Here is an 18,099-nt window from a genome sequence, read left to right on the forward strand (position 1 = left end):
TCACAAAAACTCTGAAGTTTCTTGCCCAAGGCAGTCCTTTTCTTGTAATGACACAGTGTCTGAGAAACTGGAATAAAGTTTGTGAAAGTTATTGTGTGAAAATACATTTAAAGTTTGATATTGCATCTAGTTTTCAAATCATCCTTAGCTTCAACAGTTTCTCTTCCATGCTATCATTACAGAGCTGCCTTTGAAAGAGGCAGTCATTGGGCAGCTGTATTTACAAGGTACATCCATATTTTTGGCACCTCATTAAGCTGATGTATGATGCATTGCTCCACTGCCCTCTGCATTTCATGGCTAACTTTTAAATTCCTTACCAAAAGATATTTTTAAATGGAGCTCTGATATTTTTTTCCTTACAAGCAGCATGAAACAGCAGCAGGAACAAATCTAACCTAGATAATGGTGTTAAACCCTAACTCAGGTCTCCTTTCTGCTTGGACTGTACAGAAAGAATCCCATCATTTGGAATCTTAGCACAACTGAATATCAGACAAAAAAAACCAAAAAACAACAGGTTAAACATCACTGTTAAATACATAGGAGAAAGGAAGTATGAAAACCAATTTGCTTGTATAATCTCCGAGCTGTATCTTTGGCCGCAGAGCTCCCAATAACAAGGCAATAAATCCATATGAAAAGTGAGCTGGTTCCAGCTCTGCTGTCCTGCAGCTCTGCTCACTCCTTGTGATTCCAGGCAACTGCTGCCCTCAGCTTCTTCTTCATAAAGACATCTCAGAAATATCCAAACACAGGGAACAGCTGAAATTTCAAATATCTGTTTCCTATGACTTCACAACATAGAAGGGGACACAACTGCCATTAATTTCTCTTATCTAACATTAAATGTTTGCTATATTAATGAGATTAATTAGTCATTTAGAGGCTAAACGGATTAATTAGATGCTATCTCTTTATTTTCTGTGCGCTAATGAATATTTTATATGATGGTTTTGTTTAAAGCAACATTAACAGCTCTCACACTTTAGGCATTATTTCATTAAGTCAGTTCTCTATCATGTTATGAAAGACTTTTAATCAACTGGTTTCAAAGGGAGCCCTTTTCTGCCCTATCTGCTAAACCACATCCAGGCAGGCTTTTCTCCCAGACACCAAGAATTATTCAGGGGCTCTATCCATAGTTTTGTTTTGATGAATTCAGTTTTATTTAGAGAGACATCTACATTCCTGCAGTTCTGAATCCCTGACTGCAAGGGCCACAGACTCCTGCCCTGTTTTCTCAAACAAGCTTTTTTACATCCTTGTTTTGAAAATGTGTCTCTTCAAAATGTATGCAGCTCTGAATTAAAGTTGCATTCAAGCACATCAGGTATTCAGGAATGTATCACTGAGAACATAGTCAGAGGTGTTAACTTCCCCATAAATCAACAGGAACTGCCTGGAGTTTATGGAATGTGAATAACCTCTGAAATATTGAGATTACCTCCTAGGAAACACAGGAAAAAAGTGGCTGTGAAGGGAGTGTAAAGGCTACTGTTCCATTTTCTCATGAGGGGTAATAAATTCCAGAGCTGCCAGTCTTTCTACACTGAGAGAATTGTAGAGACTTAATCCACAAATTACTGTATCTTACCCAGCCAGCCCATTCCCAGCAATGCACAACACTCATTACCTGAGCCTTCCACTGAGCATTCCTTGTGATTACAGCACATTTACAAAACAGCTTAATCACTTGTTTGACAAATATATCAAACACTAAAGGGAATTCTTGCTGTTCTCCAAATGTCAGCAGGTTTTCCCTCGTGCTCCCAAAGCCAGGAGTGCTGATGGGGATGCTCCATGGCTCAGGGGGCACCTCCAGCACCTCATCCTGCCCACAAACAGATCTGACACCCCTCTGTTCCATGTGTGAGGAGTAAAATTCCCACTCAAACCTGGGGAGAAACCCTCAATTTTTAGTGGTTAGAGTGTGGTTCTTAGGATGGGCAGGTGCCTTCTGATACAGAACAGAAATTATTTAATTAGAAGAATATAATTGCCTGTCAGACTTTCACAGGCAGGCGGATGAGTTTCTAATTCTCTCAATTTTAAGATTAATTTAAACCGCAATAGGTGAAAATCTAGTGAGGGTGGTGAACTGTTTCACCTTGAAGCTGCTCATGCAGACTCTCCATTGTTCTCTCAGCACATGGAAAAATTGCAGCTACAGCTTCTGGTGGATTGATAACTATAATCTTTGAAAAGTACTTGAGTAATGTATCTTATTATCACATTGTAGTGCTCTTGGCATTAAATTCAAATATATTAACATCAGGATAAAATCATGAGTATAGATTTTGCCAAGAACAGGGGAGTAAGGACAATCCCTGGGAAAAAAAAAAAAAAGAGTTAGCCACAGGCAAGAAATTTTGAGGGACTGGGCAAGATATTCACCTTATTTTTACTGCTTCCATCCTAGGGTTTTACTCAGTGCCCTTTGTCACGCTTTGCTTTTACTGAATTGTTTTTTGTGATAAACACTATTTTTTTTTCAGCATTCCTGATTGTGAATACTTAAGGATTCTTTTTTCTGTGTAGTTTACTCATTAAAGTGTGTAAGGGGCCTTTGCTTTATGAGATGCATTTCTTAAAACACTCCTTTGAGGTATGAAAGAAGGTCTTCCTCTAATTCCTGTGCAAAATGGTTTAAACCACATTCCTTGTGCTCCAGAAAAGTGCTCTCAGAGGGTTACAGGAAATCATTGAGGAGAACTTTGAAATAGCTGCAGGGGTTTTTAAAATTAATTAAGCACTCACTGATTTGGAATGAAATGAAGATGTCCACAATTAAGTTTGCAGCCTACAGGTTGGAGTGCTCTCAGGGCAAGGCTGAGATTTGAGTCTGAGATGTATCTCAAAGATAAAGAGAATATTGAATCAGGTATGCAGTGGAATAGCTCCAATAGGAAAAAAAAATAGGATATACCTAATTCACTCTACTCTTTAACCCACAATTTCTTGATGTCAGAGTTTGGGTCAGATGAGGTAGAGGAGAAAATGACACCACTTATCTGTTGTTGCAAAGAGAGTCTGCAGATCCTGGCATGAACTCCCTGTATGTGCATTTATTCTGCACCACAGACACCAAAACTGAGGTTTGCTTGTGGAGCTGCATTTTGTACAAAGCCTGGAGTCAGTAATTTAAGGAGCCACTATTTCTTTTATAGGTGCCATTAATCTGACAAATTTACCTCGAGGCAGAATGTAATATCGTTTTCAGTCCAGTTTCTGAGGGTTGAAGATTTGCCATTACAGAAAGTAGCACAAAGGGAGACAAATAAATGCCAATTTTGATGGCTGCTTCAAGACAAATGTGAGGAGTGACCAACCCCTACCTCCTTCCTCATTTTTAGCATTGCACAGGTTGTACAGATGTAGAGAGCCAAGACAATTCTTTTGAAAATAGCAAAACTGGCAGTGATCTAATCTGTGTCATGGCCAGGGGAGATTTGAGGGATGCCAGGCTGAAATATTTCTCAGAACTCTCATGCCATTGACCACAAGGATTCTCCATCAGCCCAGGGGAAGAAGGATCAGGAGGTCAGATTTTCTTTCCCTTGAGAGTTTTTTTTTTTTTTTATCCCTTTTCTGTAGTTTGAAGTCCTCTGGGCAGCAATGAACTCTTTTTTACAGCAAAGGGGTTTTATTTCTCATGCTTGTCATCTCCTTATGCAGCTCTGCAGATTTCAGCAATTTGTGCCCTGGTGCACTCAGTTGGATTTGCTCCTCAGTGGGGAATAGAACCCTTTTCCAAGGGGTTATGTTCAAAGGGAAGACTGGAAATCTGTCCCATTTTAAGAAAAATGCCTCAGTCTCCCTCATACACCACAAAATTAGCCAGGCAGTCGTTAGCTCTTTCAAAGGCTGTTAGAAAATTCATACATTAGCAATATAATCAAGTGTATACTGTCCTTGTGATGGATGCTGTGGAGTTAAGCAGTGTTATTAAAAGTGGATGAATCCGTATGGATTGTTCTGTGCTAGCAATAACATCACAAAGCTCAAAGAAACCAAATCCAGCCTGGAATTCCCACATCAGTGAATGCATTGCCTCACACCTTTTCCTACTTAAAATTTCTGGACACACAGAGAGCAGTCCCCAAGTTGGGTTTATCTGTTTCAGCAGTTTAAAACATGTCAGGTAATGAGACACTGATCAGATTTAAAACAGTCCCAGAACCAGAGGCACCCACGAGCTATTTTAGAAAGCAGAGCTAGAAACATAATTACAAGGCAGGATAATGAACAGCACCTCTTCAATTTCCCTGTGGCCCTTGCTAAGAAATTAAATCAAGTTTGTACTGTATAAGCATGACTGAACTGAAATGGGAGCAAGATTAAAGTGTTATCTTGTAAACAATATATACATAATGAACAGAGAATAACAGAGAAAGCCATTGTAATGAAAAAGAAATGAGAAATTTAATTGATTGTATAAGATTCAACAGTTAGAATTGGTATTAGAAAGAACCAGTCAAGAGTTCATTTGGAATGAATAGCCCTGAAATTTTGGAACTTGTGTGGGAATAAGTTTCTCTATTTAAAGAGGGGTAATGTTGAAGCTATTTCTTGAGCCAGCACCTGCCAAAAGAGGAAGACAAGATGTCTCTTTGGATACACAGGAGATAAAATACAAAGCTTGTCAAAATCAAAAGAAATCTTTCCATTGGTGTCATCAGGCTCTGCATGAGGCTTTAACAAATAGGTCCCCTCTGATTTTGGGATCAGTGTCATGTGTGATCTCACCTTGGTTTTCTGGAAGGCACAGGAGAATTTAAGCCAAGTGCAGCTGGTGGAATAGCAATAAAAGGTTTTGCACAGCTGGGAGAGCAGCAGAGATTCCAAATGCTGAGCTCCACCAACCTCCACGTGCCTTGGTTCTGATGGGCAGTTACCACCTACATTTCATGTTATTCCTTCTGATGTCTCACTGGGTAACTGAGATCCTTTAGCTGTAGACATGAGCATGGCAAAAAATCACAGAATTCTTCTGTCTGCTTTTGGAATTTAGATTAATGAAAAATACTGATGTTTCTATCTGCTTATTCCCTGTTTTCTATAAAAAAAGGACAAAGGAACATGCAGATGTTTCAGCAAAGAAATGGAAAGTAAGCCTTGTGGATATTTTTAAAGCATCATTTCAGGTCCCAAAACCTTGTTTTTCTGCAATCTCAGTATGTCTCTGTTATCTGTTTTGTTTAACTAAATCAGTTTATTTTCTGAATACAATGATTGTCAGCACTCAGCATCCCTGTTTCTGGAGTGGAAGGAGAAACCAGCAATCAGATTGTGGAACTTTCCCAAACATGCCTAGAGGGGCCTCTTTAAAAGAGGATGAATCTTCAGCAAACTTGTTGTTGTATTAAGTGATGCTACAGACCCCTGCTGCACAAAATGAGAGGGAAGAAATGTCATGCTTGTGGCAGACAACTTCTTTTAGCAGACTGGGTCCCTATTTATATTATGGGCTGTAGGAAATCCACAGACTTCAATACTAGAGACATTTTCCTCTTACAGCCTATGGTTAATTTAGTAATCTTAAAAGAAAGTACCTTTTTCCTCCAAGGCATTTACAACATTCTTATAATGACATTGATACAACTAACTCTCTTAACTCTCTTTCCTTCTCCCTTATGGGCAATTTTTAATTATTTTTTTTTTTTTTTTTTTTTTGTTTTTTTTTTTTTTTTGTTATTTGTTTGTGTGTGTGAAAGCTTGAAGTTTTTTCCTCTCTAGCTACTGTTCTAATCCCATTTTGGAATATGTTCTCTGTCTTCAGTAACAAGCTTGTGAAAATCAATATTCCAGCATTTATCACAAGATAGAGAAGAAAAGCCCTTAATCAAAGGCATTTGGGCATGTTTGTGAAGGTTACCCAGCACATTCTGACAGTCTGCCCTTCCCACATTGCACAGCTCACCTATTCTACCCATCCCACATGCTGATAAGCCTGCCCATCTTATAAAGAAATGAATGATTGCGCTTGTTCCATTTCAGTTAATATCTCCCTGAGAGATGGGTCTGCTGGGGAAAAATTGTACACTTAGGAACTTTCTGAAACAATAAAATTGATCCAGTTTTGAGCCAGCTTTTCCTGCTGAGCTAATTCCTGAGCAATTCAGTTTTGCTGATGAAATCTGCTGTCTGAAAGGGGGAGTTGGCAGATCTGGGCAGGGCAGCACAATCAGCTGCACTTGCAGATGGAGCACAAACTCTCTGCAGAACCTGATGGGATTTGCATTGCTGAGCTCATGGTACAGGTGTTTGTGTTCACTTGCAGCCTTTCCTACACAGCAACCAGTGAAAGAATTATGGTATTGCTGCTACTGGTTCAGCTGGGCAAGGGGGATATCACTTCTGGGATGAAAAAAGAAAGTTTCTACTGGGAAAAGCAATTATAAAGGCTCAAAGTCACTCTGAAACTACCACTTGCCCAGTGCTCTGTAAGCAGCTGAGAGTCTGTAAGTTAAGAACAAACAATCTCACTGAGCTGAAAGAAGGAGCTGCAGCAATGTCCATGTGTGCAAGCACTGTGTCTGTAGATGGAACAACAACCCTGGAATTATTTCTCAATCTGACCACAAAAGGGTGAGAAGGTCATGTTGGACAAAGACAAAAGGCACAGACATGGAAATGGGAATCACTGAACTGCATAAATATTGGGCAGTTGAGAAGGATTGAGGGAGTGCAAGTCCCTCAGCTGACAGTGTTTGCACCTGCAGTGATTCCCTGTGCTCTGACCTATCCCCAGTGCCCCTGGAGGAGGGCATTTTTAGGTGTAATGTGTATTTCAGGAGCTGCTTCACAAGCCACAATCTTATCCTTGCAGCGTAGCACACACCAAAGGTCACAATATTTATATATTTAATAAGCCTCATTTGCTTCTAGATCCCCTTTCTCAGGCAAGTGTGTTTCTGGAGGGAAGCAAAATCAGTTTTGTCATTAGGGATGGATCCAGGAACCCCAGAAAGGTGCTGGGAGATGGGAGCTGAGGTCCCTCACACCCTGCTGTGGTGTAGGGGGATACAGTATGGGTAAATGAAGGTGGTTTAGAATGTAATCTTATCCCAAAGAGTTGCAGCTGAACCAATTACTAAAGATTAGGAGCAGGCCTGATGCAAACAGGCCACACCTGTAGCAAATAAGAACAGTGTTATAAAAGAGTGGATTGGGGGGAACTGGAGTTAGTTGGCTGCTGCAAGGATCAGGAACAGTCAGTGCTTAGAGGAGGTGCCTACGAGAAACATTAAGGAGGTATGAAACTATGGAATTCCTGTACTATAATGATAATAGAATCTTGATATATAAGCAACACTGTGATGCTTCAGATCCACAGCACAAGGACAATGAGACTTCACCAAACCTGCACCCAGGTTTTTGCAAAATTAAGGAAATAATGTGAGGCATTTCTGTCCCTGATTTCCTGCTCTTGTTTTGAATTCAAGAAAGGACTCGGGATGACGCTCCCTGAATTTACAAGCTGTTCCTCGGTTTCTTCTTGCTGGGCTAACAAAATGCTATAGAATGAAAACTGAAAGCTAAAATATGCCTAATTTTTACACTGATGATTTATGTGTGAGCTTAACTTCATAATTATCCTGTTTAAGGGCATTGCTGGGATTCTAAATTAAGACTGATGGCACAGATGGACAAGTAAAGGTCATTCCTTGATGCATTAGCTCTTTGTTGATGAACAATTTAACACAAAAATACTTTGTGTTTAGCATGAAACCTTTCTCATGAAAATCACATCCCACTGCCCGTCTTCATAAATATTAATTCACCAAATGCACATGCTTTGTGTGGGTCCTGACAGCCTCTTTAGTGGTACTGACAAGCCAGTCAGAAAGAGAGAAGTGCAAAAATAAAAAGGTGGTAAAATTTACCCAAGGTGTCCAAGGGCATTAAGAGACATATTTAAATATAGGATTCTACTGAGTTCCAGAGCATAAGTATCAAGTTAAAGACAATGAGAAAATGGGACAGCCAGCAGTATAATCAGATCTTAAAATTCACATTGTGGGTGGGAATCCTTCTGAAAGGGCCTGGGATAAGACAAAGCTGCAGATAAAAAAAATTATAAAAATATTAGAATCATCAAATCAAAACTGCCAAACAAAATCTCCCCAAACCTAAAATCAAATAATGGTTAGACAGTTTGGGAAGAAAAGCAGGAACTACATGGAGAGACTTTGAAGTGCAAAAGTAGAAGAACAGGCAAGATGAAGTGCCTGATTAATGAGAATTGAGGCTGGAAGAAGGCACATGTTTTTCAGCAGGAAATCAGGAGAGGTTTTTGAATATCTGGTCTGTTCTGAGAGGAGCTAAGACAAAACCTTCCAAGCAAATCAATAAACACTGAACCAGGTGGGTCCCAAAGGGGCAGAGGTTCTTGGAAAGATGAGCTGCAGAGCTGGAGGAATTGCCAGGTCAGTCTGAGGGAATAACTGAGCTGATAAATGGAACCAGCTCAGCCTGCAGGTACAGCACACAAAGCCAGCCAAGCTGGGGATCCTGCAGGCAGGAAATCACCAGGGGACAGAAAGTCAGAAATCCTGCTGCTGGAGGATCATCCTAAGGAAATTCTGAGCCTTGTCAAAATATTGTCTTGGGGGGAAGCTTTTCCCCTAATTCCCATGAAATAAACCCCAGGAATTTGCATTTATCCCGCTGGCGCCAGGCTGAAAAGCTGATGTTCTTATCAGTATACTGGCCCCTTCTTTCCTAACTGCTTTGTTTATTTATTGCCCTCTTTTTATCTACACCTGAAACTGAATATGATGGGAAGGGGCAGAGGTTTGCCTTTGTCTTCACAGGAATATAAAGTATCACTGTCCCTTGGAGTCCAGAACTTGATCTTGAATTACAGCCACTCAGTCCAGGCAGCAAGTAATTCAAATGAGCCATCTTTATTTGCTGAGGTTCTCCTTGTATGGAAAGGGACCTGACTGTACATCCCAGAGACTGTACCACCTCTTGATTTTCTGTCTTTTCTTAGGTGCTTTGCTTTTATACAGCAGAATCCAGACATGCAAATCTGATTGCAGTGACTGGAGGTTTTCCTGCCCTGCTATGAAGTCCCTGACCCTGCCAATTCTCAAACGAATTTGCAGCTTGGAAACTGATTCTGTAAAACATTTATCTGGATTCAGGGAGATCTGTAGCCACTGTACAAGTTACAGGAAAATCTTTCTAGAGCCAGATTGTTAATTTGACCCAAAGAAAAATTATATCAGAAATTGCAGAGGCGTTTTTCAAAATAGGAACAAGCAAATACTAAAAATGAACAGAGGTCATGCATTTCAAGGATTAACTGGTTAACTCTAAACATAATACTGGATTTCTTCATCTCTGTTTGAACAGTGCAATGAGTTCCCAACTGAAGAAATCAAAAGGGTTTTATTTTAATGACCTTTAAAAATATTTTCTGTGGGTGCTGCACACGTTGTGTGGCAGTGCAGAAAAGCTATGGCCAGATTTGTTGGATTATGCTTTCAATTAGATTTCAATAATAAATCTTGTCCTTTCTGTCTTTGGGTCTCATTTATTGCTTTGTGCACTTTGATTACAACAGACTAAATCTGCATTCCATATTAATTTGTGAATACAATAATAAGGCCTTGAATACATCTTTGTTAAACTGCAGTATGTTAATAAAAATGCAGTTACTTTATTTACATTAAGTTATATCTGGTTCTACTCTTGTGTGTTGTGAGCTCCATATGCAGAATATAGAATATTCTCCTGGAATTTCAGCTGTGAACTTTGGCTGTGGGATTAATTTTTAGTGTTATTCTAAAGCACTGTTTGTGCCTCACTGACAAAATGATGGTGTTACTGAGGGCTGAGCTGGCTACATAAATTTATGTACTTCCATTTGAACAGCAGAAAGATGGGGCAGCCAAGAACTTCATGGCACTGAATTTATTAATTTCTGTTTTGAGGCTCACCATTACACCACAGAATGCAATTTAATAATTTTATCAATTTATAGTTTAGCTACTGAAAAAAGCCATTGCATAAATCCAAAGCTAGCTTGTTCTGACATACAGGGATCAAAGCTTTTGGAACTTACAATAACAAAGCTTGCTTTAAACATTTTGTTTGATAGCACAAAAGTGATGTTTCAAAGCTGTTCTCAGACTACAGAAATCTTGAGCATGCTGCAGCAGCTATTGTATTTTTCTCTGTCCACAGTATAGTTAAGGCTGGGAAGCAAAGATTTTCTTTGAAATATTGTTTGTATTTTTTCTCTGCACTTCAGGAAATTATATTGGTTTGCATTTGTTTATTTTGATTATTCTTACACAGCTATTGCACAAACAAAATCAGCTTACATTTCCATCAAATATTACTCATTTTAATAACATTTTTTGCCAGCAATCAAGCTACATAAAAATTTAAATACTTCCTGAATTTGAATATGCAGCTATAAGTTTTATGCCTGGCTCTAATGTGAGGTGATCCAGGTCAGAGTATCTTACCACTCCTTTTGTGAAAGATGTCATGATTTAATCTCTGTGTTAAAATCTCTTGTTCTTTAGAAATTATTTAGTTGACATTTAATCTCTGTGTTAAAATTTCTTTAGAAATTATTTAGTTGACATTTTCTGTGGATATGAGACCGCTATGCACAATATTTAAAAGATTTACTACAGAATAAATGCATTTTTGAGACTGTCAGCCTTCTCTATGTCAAGGGTTTTTTTTTTGCTTGACCTCTTCCAGCTGAGAGTTCCCTCCTGTCTCTTTGAGCAATCATTAGTATTCCTGCAGTTCTGCATGAATCCAGAAATGCACCCTCCAAAAATTAAATGCTTTGATTCCATTGGAAAAGTGAAGTAACTGCAGGTTCCCCATGGGCCAGAAAACACCAGAAATAACTCCAGGGCAATTGTGTGGATGCAGGACCAAGAGAAGGATGGGATGGCCCTGTCTGGTAGCAGAGTAGGGTTGGCTTGCCTCCTTGTTGTTTTCTGAGATGGTTTTTGTGCCTTTGCACGTTGGAGAGGCTCCTTGTTGTCTTCTGAGATGGTTTTTGTGCCTTTGCATGTTGGAGAGGCTCCTTGTTGTCTTCTGAGATGGTTTTTGAGCCTTTGCACATTGGAGTGGCTCCTTATTGCCTTCTGAGATGGTTTTTGAGCCTTTGCATGTTGGGTTGGCTCCTTGTTGTCTTCTGAGATGGTTTTTGAGCCTTTGCATGTTGGGTTGGCTCCTTATTGCCTTCTCCTTCTGCCATCTCCTTCTGAGATGTTTTTTGAGCCTTTGCACTTTGGATTGGCTCCTTATTGCCTTCTGAGATGGTTTTTTGAGCCTTTGCACATTGGCTGCCTTAAAAATGTGGCTCAAAGATCTGTGGTGGTCACATCATGGAGCCTTCTTTGGACCTGAGCATAAGAGAGCAATTTAGAATTCCTAGGCTGTGCATTGTTGAAAACAGAGGTTTTGATGCCATTTGGAGGAAAAAGTCTGATCCAAAGGTATTTTCATATATTACAACTTCTTCCCTGCTCTGCTGTACCAGCACATATGGTTCTAAATATGTGGTTTTTAATCTGCTGCCCCAAACCTGCATCCTCTAGTGCCTTAGCAAAATCCCCCTCCTGGGATCTGTGCCAGATATTTAAACTCATGGCCCTAATCTGAAGTATCTGAAAGGAAAAACCAGCTAACATTTGGATTTGTGGAAACAATATTTAGTTGGTAATAATATAGCTTCTGTGGGTATAATTTTGCATGCAAAGAGCAATGAGTCAAGTTGCAAAAAAGAGGTTTGAAAAATAATGAGACTTTGCCTCAACATATATTATTAATTCTGTAGATATGAATACTGGTTTTGAATAATTCATGACCTGTGTTCGTTTTTGTGGGATCCCTGTGTTTTCTGAGAGAATCTCACTGCCTGGCAAGGGAGGGATGAACAGAACAGAAGTTCACACGTGGAAAATTGATCAATTTTTGCACCATTGCAGATCTGAGCTGCTACTGGGGAAGCCAATAGGTGAGGAGCAGGACAAAAACCCATTTGGAACCTTCAGACAGTTCAATATGTAATCCTGGTAATATTATAGACTTTTTTAGCTCCAGTTTCTGCACTGATTTATCAGAGCTAAGAGATTGTAGTTAGTTATGGGTGTGCTCCATCTATTTTTCTTCAGAGCCATAACCTTAATTGCATTTCTGCACAACGTATTTTTGTCTTTTGCAAGAGAAGCTGTTGTTTTCTGCATGAAAAGTTTGCCAGGGTGGATGTGGAGTAGCAGGTGCTGGGGATCAAGCCAGGTCTGAGCACCAAGGAGCTCCCAAGGACAGGGAGCTGTCCCCTCCCCTCCAGAGAGGACGTGCTCAGGGCCCTCTCACATTTCAGCAGGAAAGAGGAAAATTTCTTCTTTTAGTTAAAATTCCAATACTGAGAATCAAGCTCCAGGAATTTATATTCCATGAGCCAAATAAATTTCTTTTCTCTTGCTTCCCCACTCCTCCCTGCACTGTCCTGGACCATTCCACCCCATACTTGTGAGAAAAGGTGCCTGTGGTGAAAATACAAAAGAATCCAATCCAATTTTCTGTGTTCCAAAAATTTCATCATTTTTAAACCAGTGCCATAATTTACAGGTAGCTGTGGGACAGGAGGGTGAATTTTAGTGTTACTCTCATGAAAGATGGATTTACTTCATCCTACCCATTCATCTTTCTCAGCATTGGCCTATTTTACCCTTTCACTTTGAGGCTGTCAGGACTACGGGGAAAATTCTATTCTGGAAAAGCAGAATCAAAAGGAATTGGGTAACTCCTAGGCATTGCCAGGCTGGAATGAAGGGCTTTTGGAGGACCATCAACATATGAATAGGATTACCTTGGATGCACTGGTGACCAGACATATTTTTAGCCTTTGGCAGAGGAGAATGGAACCTCTGAAAACAGCAGGGCTGCCACTCAGAACGTGGGAATCACTTCACAGAAAATTACAGAGGGGGAGCTGAAACTTTTGGAGAAGAGGACAAGGAGATGGGCAGTCTTATATATTTAGTTTTTTCCCCTTCTTATTTAAAGATCATAAAATAACACCTTCCAAATGAATACCAAATAAAACACTGCGTGGTGCCACTGCCCATTTATGATGCATTGATTTTGAAAGGAAGAGGATTATCCTCATTTGGGTCAAGCTTGGGGTCCTGGTGAGAAATCAGGACTGGGAACTGAGCAACAAGTTATGAGGAGCAGAGATTGCCTAGAATTTAAAACTGAAATGGTGCCCCTGCCACGGGAGAGATTGGCTGGTGTTAAAAATGGCAACCTTCAAAAGGAATTTTAGCTCTCTTTTGGAATTTTTACCTCCTTTTACAGCAACACTGAATCATTCCCACTGATTTGTGAACTCAGCTCTGTATGCTTAAAATAATCTGCTAAAATCTGTGACAAAGCAGAAATCTCTAGGCTTTGATAGGCTGCATCCTCTATCAAGATATTGTAAATCAGTTTTAAATCACTTACTCTTTAAGTGCAGTGTCGCTCTTAGTGCCAAGATCATGAGCCTAGGTGGCATAAAACAGACATGTAAGTAGGTGATTGAATAAAATCCATGCATATTTTTAAATGTGTTTCACAAAGGGATTATTTTTAAGCCTGACTAATCAATGTTGTCATATTAGCTTAAAATAAGGCAGAAGTGAAATAATAATAAAAGAAAAAAAGATAAAATTAGAAAGCATTTTAATCTTCATGGGAACTAAAGGCCTTAAAATATTTTTAATTAACTTCTGTTCATCTGCCTTTATTTTTGTTTTTCTGAATAGCATTGTACTCAGCCATATCACCACATATGGACACCTCATCAAGAGATTTATCCCTTCATAAAATCTGAATAGACAGGATGGCTCATCCCTGAAGATGCTGTTCTTCTACATTGACTGCAAAGGGAGTGTAAATGAACATTTTAAATTACACAACTATGAAATGCAAAATTAAGGTGAAATGAATACCATGTTGAATTCTGATTTTTGGGTAAATGTTCAGAGCTAGGGTTTGTTTAAGATTCCAATTTCTAGCAAAGTCAGCTGGGCTTGAATGGAAAATTCTTTTCAGAAAGACTCTTTTTATACCTGACATCATTCATTAATTCTTCCCTATTTGTACACTGACTTGCCAATATAGACATAAAATTTTTGGACCAGCACTGTTCTTTTTTATATCAACACTATATAAGACAAAACCATTGATTTAATTTTTAATCTCCAAGGGCTATTTGTAATAGGATTTATAATAGTGACAAATAGAGTGCATGACAAATTTTCATGTTGTACTTATTACCTTATTAACTGCTGTACAGTCTCTGATCTGCTACACTGTGGAAATGCAAAAAGAAAAAAAAAACCAACAAAAAATTGAATAAAGGTTTAAGACTGGTTTTACTCTGAACTTCTGTAGCACAGAAATGGAGTAGGTTTGGCCAAATCTAATTTATAAAGTAGCAGAAGTTGCTAGGGGAAGAGACTTCACAGAATTTCCTGTGAAGTCCAACTTGCAAAAGAGGATGAAAGGGATATCATTTGCTGTTAAATGGGAGCTTTTTCACAAAGATCCCTAACATGTGTGTAGGTTAGGGTAGGGAGGACAAAAAATGTTTTAGCAACTGTTAAAGCATTTTAGGTAGGTTGGTTGTTTACTGGTGCATTTTCAGACATGTTAAAGGTTGGAAACTCTGAGGAGAAAATATCTACATAACTTTTCTCCTCCCCCTTCCCTGAGGCTCATGAATCTGAAATGAAAACAATTCTTCAGTGTATTAAAAAAAATTGATTCCTATCTGAAAAGTCAAATAGGAACATACTTTTTAAATATAGTGTCAGCCTCTTAAAAAGCTATTCATTGACACAGATCTGAGGGGTCTCAGTAAGGAATTAAATTATGAACACCTGCAAGAGGCTTTTCTCTGAAAACACCACAGCCCTGAGCCCGGGGGCACTGGGTAAATATTGAAAATGTGCTTACTGTAATCTGCAGCCTCTAACAGGGCAAGGAAGAGGCATTTCCCACATTCCCTCCTGCAGCCACACAGGAGATAAATCAGCCAAGGAATGTGGCTTGTTTGTGCTGCTTTTTGTTGACTGATGTTTTGTACTGCACTGATCATTAAGCAGAAGGCACCAGAGGTGGATCTCATAAAAAGAAGTAATAGGGATGTATTTTTTTTTTTTCTCTCTGTGGAAGAAATCCAGATGATTTTAAAAGCCCACGTGTTGCTTGCAGCTGCCACATGCAGTTTCATGACCAAGCAGAGGATGTCATTTATAATTGGCATTAGAGCTCATTAGAGCAGCATTTGCTCTCATCTTCTTTCTGGGATTTGGACTCCAAATCCCAGGGCTTTAGCTAAAGCTCTCTGAAGGATTCCCTCTTGTCTTCTGAGCCACTTCTGACCCGTCACTTTAACCTCTCTCTGCACTTAAGTGGGATTTTCCCTTTTGCAGAAGAGATAAAGATGGTTTTTGTTTTTGCTATTCTCAAACAGGTCTCTGGCCCACCACTCCTGCTGTTTTTTGGTTTTGATTTTTTTTAATAACTGGGTGATCAACAAGATCTGTATAAATCCTTCAGAACTCCTTCCTCTTTTGTTGTTCAGCTCAGTTTTTGGTGCAGATACAATGCCAGACACAAACCAAGATGTTTGCATAAGGTTAGATGGAAAAGAGGTATTAATCTGTGTATAACACTGGAATATCTCATTTTCTGATCTGCTTCTTGGCTCTTCTCCACTAGGAAAGCGTTCTCCTTTCAGATTTAAAACAAAGCACAGGAAGCACAAATACAAACAAGGAGAAACATTTGTTTTTCACAGTCTTCAAATCATCACTACAGCTGTCTCAGACACCTATTTTAGCATTTGTGCTCTCATTTGGTCAACAGATAAATACAGGAAAAGGGATTTTGAGAAGAAGATTATGAATGAACAAGCAGCAATATCTATCACCTCCCTCTGTGGTACCTTGCCTGCTTTTTGTGGAAGGGTGGATGGAGTCAGCAAAGCACAGGTCACAGCAGAAGGGTGTGAAATGTGCCCAGCCAGAGAATATCTGCTGGGCACCCCAGGGGACTGATGAAGTGCCCTTTTCTTTCTTTTTTTTTTTTTTTTTTTATTTTTCCGTTTTTTCTTTTTTATTTCCCTGTGAAAAAATTGTTTCTACTGTTTGGCCTTGCATGGAAAATAAAAATAGATTTTCCAGAAATCAGATCATTTCAGTGAAGGAATTAATTGAATCTAAACCCTTCATTTTCCAGTTTTCAATGAGACACTCCAACTTATTTCAATTATGTTTTGAAACAGAGCGGAATTTTGAAACAAAGCAATTAAATTTACTGAAATTATACATTGATCGCATATGAATGACAACTTCTGATTTACATTTTTTTATATCTATTAAATAGACAGTAAATTTATTAAAAATTACATCCACTTGTGACACAAGCTCTAAGATTGCTTAGCAGGTGCAAATACTTTCAAAATATGGGGACATTTATGTTCTTTTTTCACAGATCAGACTTCTGGCTGGGAAAGCTCACCCAGAACTCAAAATCACCTTGGGAGGGTCTTTGCTCCCACTAAAGGTAATTGATTTACTTTGAAGATAGAGGAGTTACTGGGGAGAGCAACCAGATCTTGTGGAATTGTTACAGAATTTTGATTCTAAAGGATTTTAATTTTGGTTTGACACATCACTGAGTGTCATGGCTCCCTTCGTTTTAACAGTGGCAAGGTGAAATGCAAGTTTTTGAGAGCACAGATTATAATATGTGCCCTGGCAGTTATTTTAGTACAGCTATGTAGCAGGAAATAACAGTAAATGAAATAATTGGTAGCTTTCCCATATGGCATGACAAGGTTTGATTCATTCAACAATTTGAGCTAATACTTTCATAATAAATATATATGCAAAGGAGTGTTATGATACATTCTGTAATATTCAGGTTCTTTAATATTTATGTAATTCTTTTAATGATTCCTAAGAACTGCTGTTCTTAGGCTGTGGTGCTTTGGTTAGGAACTGTTATCTTCATCTCACTTTAGACTGTGATGGCTTTTTGTGCTTTGAAATTGATATTTTCTTCAAAGGACAAAGAGCTTTTTTGTTTTGTCCCTTTCACCTTGTAGCTGTTTTGAAAAAATAAACCTATTTTGAGTAAAGAAAGCATTCTAAATTTTAAAGTATTGGTGAAAATACTGCAAGGTGTAGGTGTAGCAGAGGTGCCCACAGTGCACAGGGCAGGTTTTGCCTGTGTCTAATCTCTCGAACATCAAAAGTATCAGGCTGCTGCAGAAGGGGCTTTATAAAGGAGCTGGATGACACAATTAAAGGTAGAAAGCATAATGGCAACATCCAGCTCAGCTCAGGAGCTGAACTTAAGCCTTTTTCACTGCCTCACTCTCTCATTTTTATCTGCATGTATCATTATCATCTATACAGAGCTACGACTTTTCAAGAAATACCCGATTTTGATTCCTTTGTATTTTTCTGTTTGCATTTCTTTATCCAAGGCACTTTACACTTCAGAGAGTGAACCAGACACTTTAAACAACCAGGCTGGCTGCTCATACATTTCCTGAGCCTTATTTGCTGTCTTAGATACAAAATAAGTTGCTGCAATAGGTTTATTGTCAAGGAAAGCTCCTGAAGCTTTAACCTTACTTTTCCATTCTCTTGACAGGAATGCAATTTAATATTGCTCTGATTCTCTGGATGGCTTGAAAGGCACAGAAAATTCAAAAGGAGATGCAGGTCTGTGCCAGAGTTAGGAAATATGGATTTCTCCCTTGCAGGAACTTGTGCTTTCCATCCTGAGTCTGAGACAGGGGCAGTGCTGGGTTAATTTTTGGGCTCAATGATCTTTTCCAGCCTAAAAGATTCTATGATTCCATGGTTTGAATCACCAATACTACAATAGGTAGCACACTCCCAATTTTTTAAAATATTTAAGTCCTCCAGCACAGAACTTCCCCTTCAAATTATTCCTGGTAAACCAAAGTTACAAATTTCTCTTTCTGCCAGGTCTGTGAAGATCATACAATTGCAAAAAACTGTTGTGTCCTCATTTATTGAA

This window comes from Melospiza georgiana, chromosome 8, assembly GCF_028018845.1.
Source record: "Melospiza georgiana isolate bMelGeo1 chromosome 8, bMelGeo1.pri, whole genome shotgun sequence".
Classification (NCBI taxonomy): domain Eukaryota; kingdom Metazoa; phylum Chordata; class Aves; order Passeriformes; family Passerellidae; genus Melospiza; species Melospiza georgiana.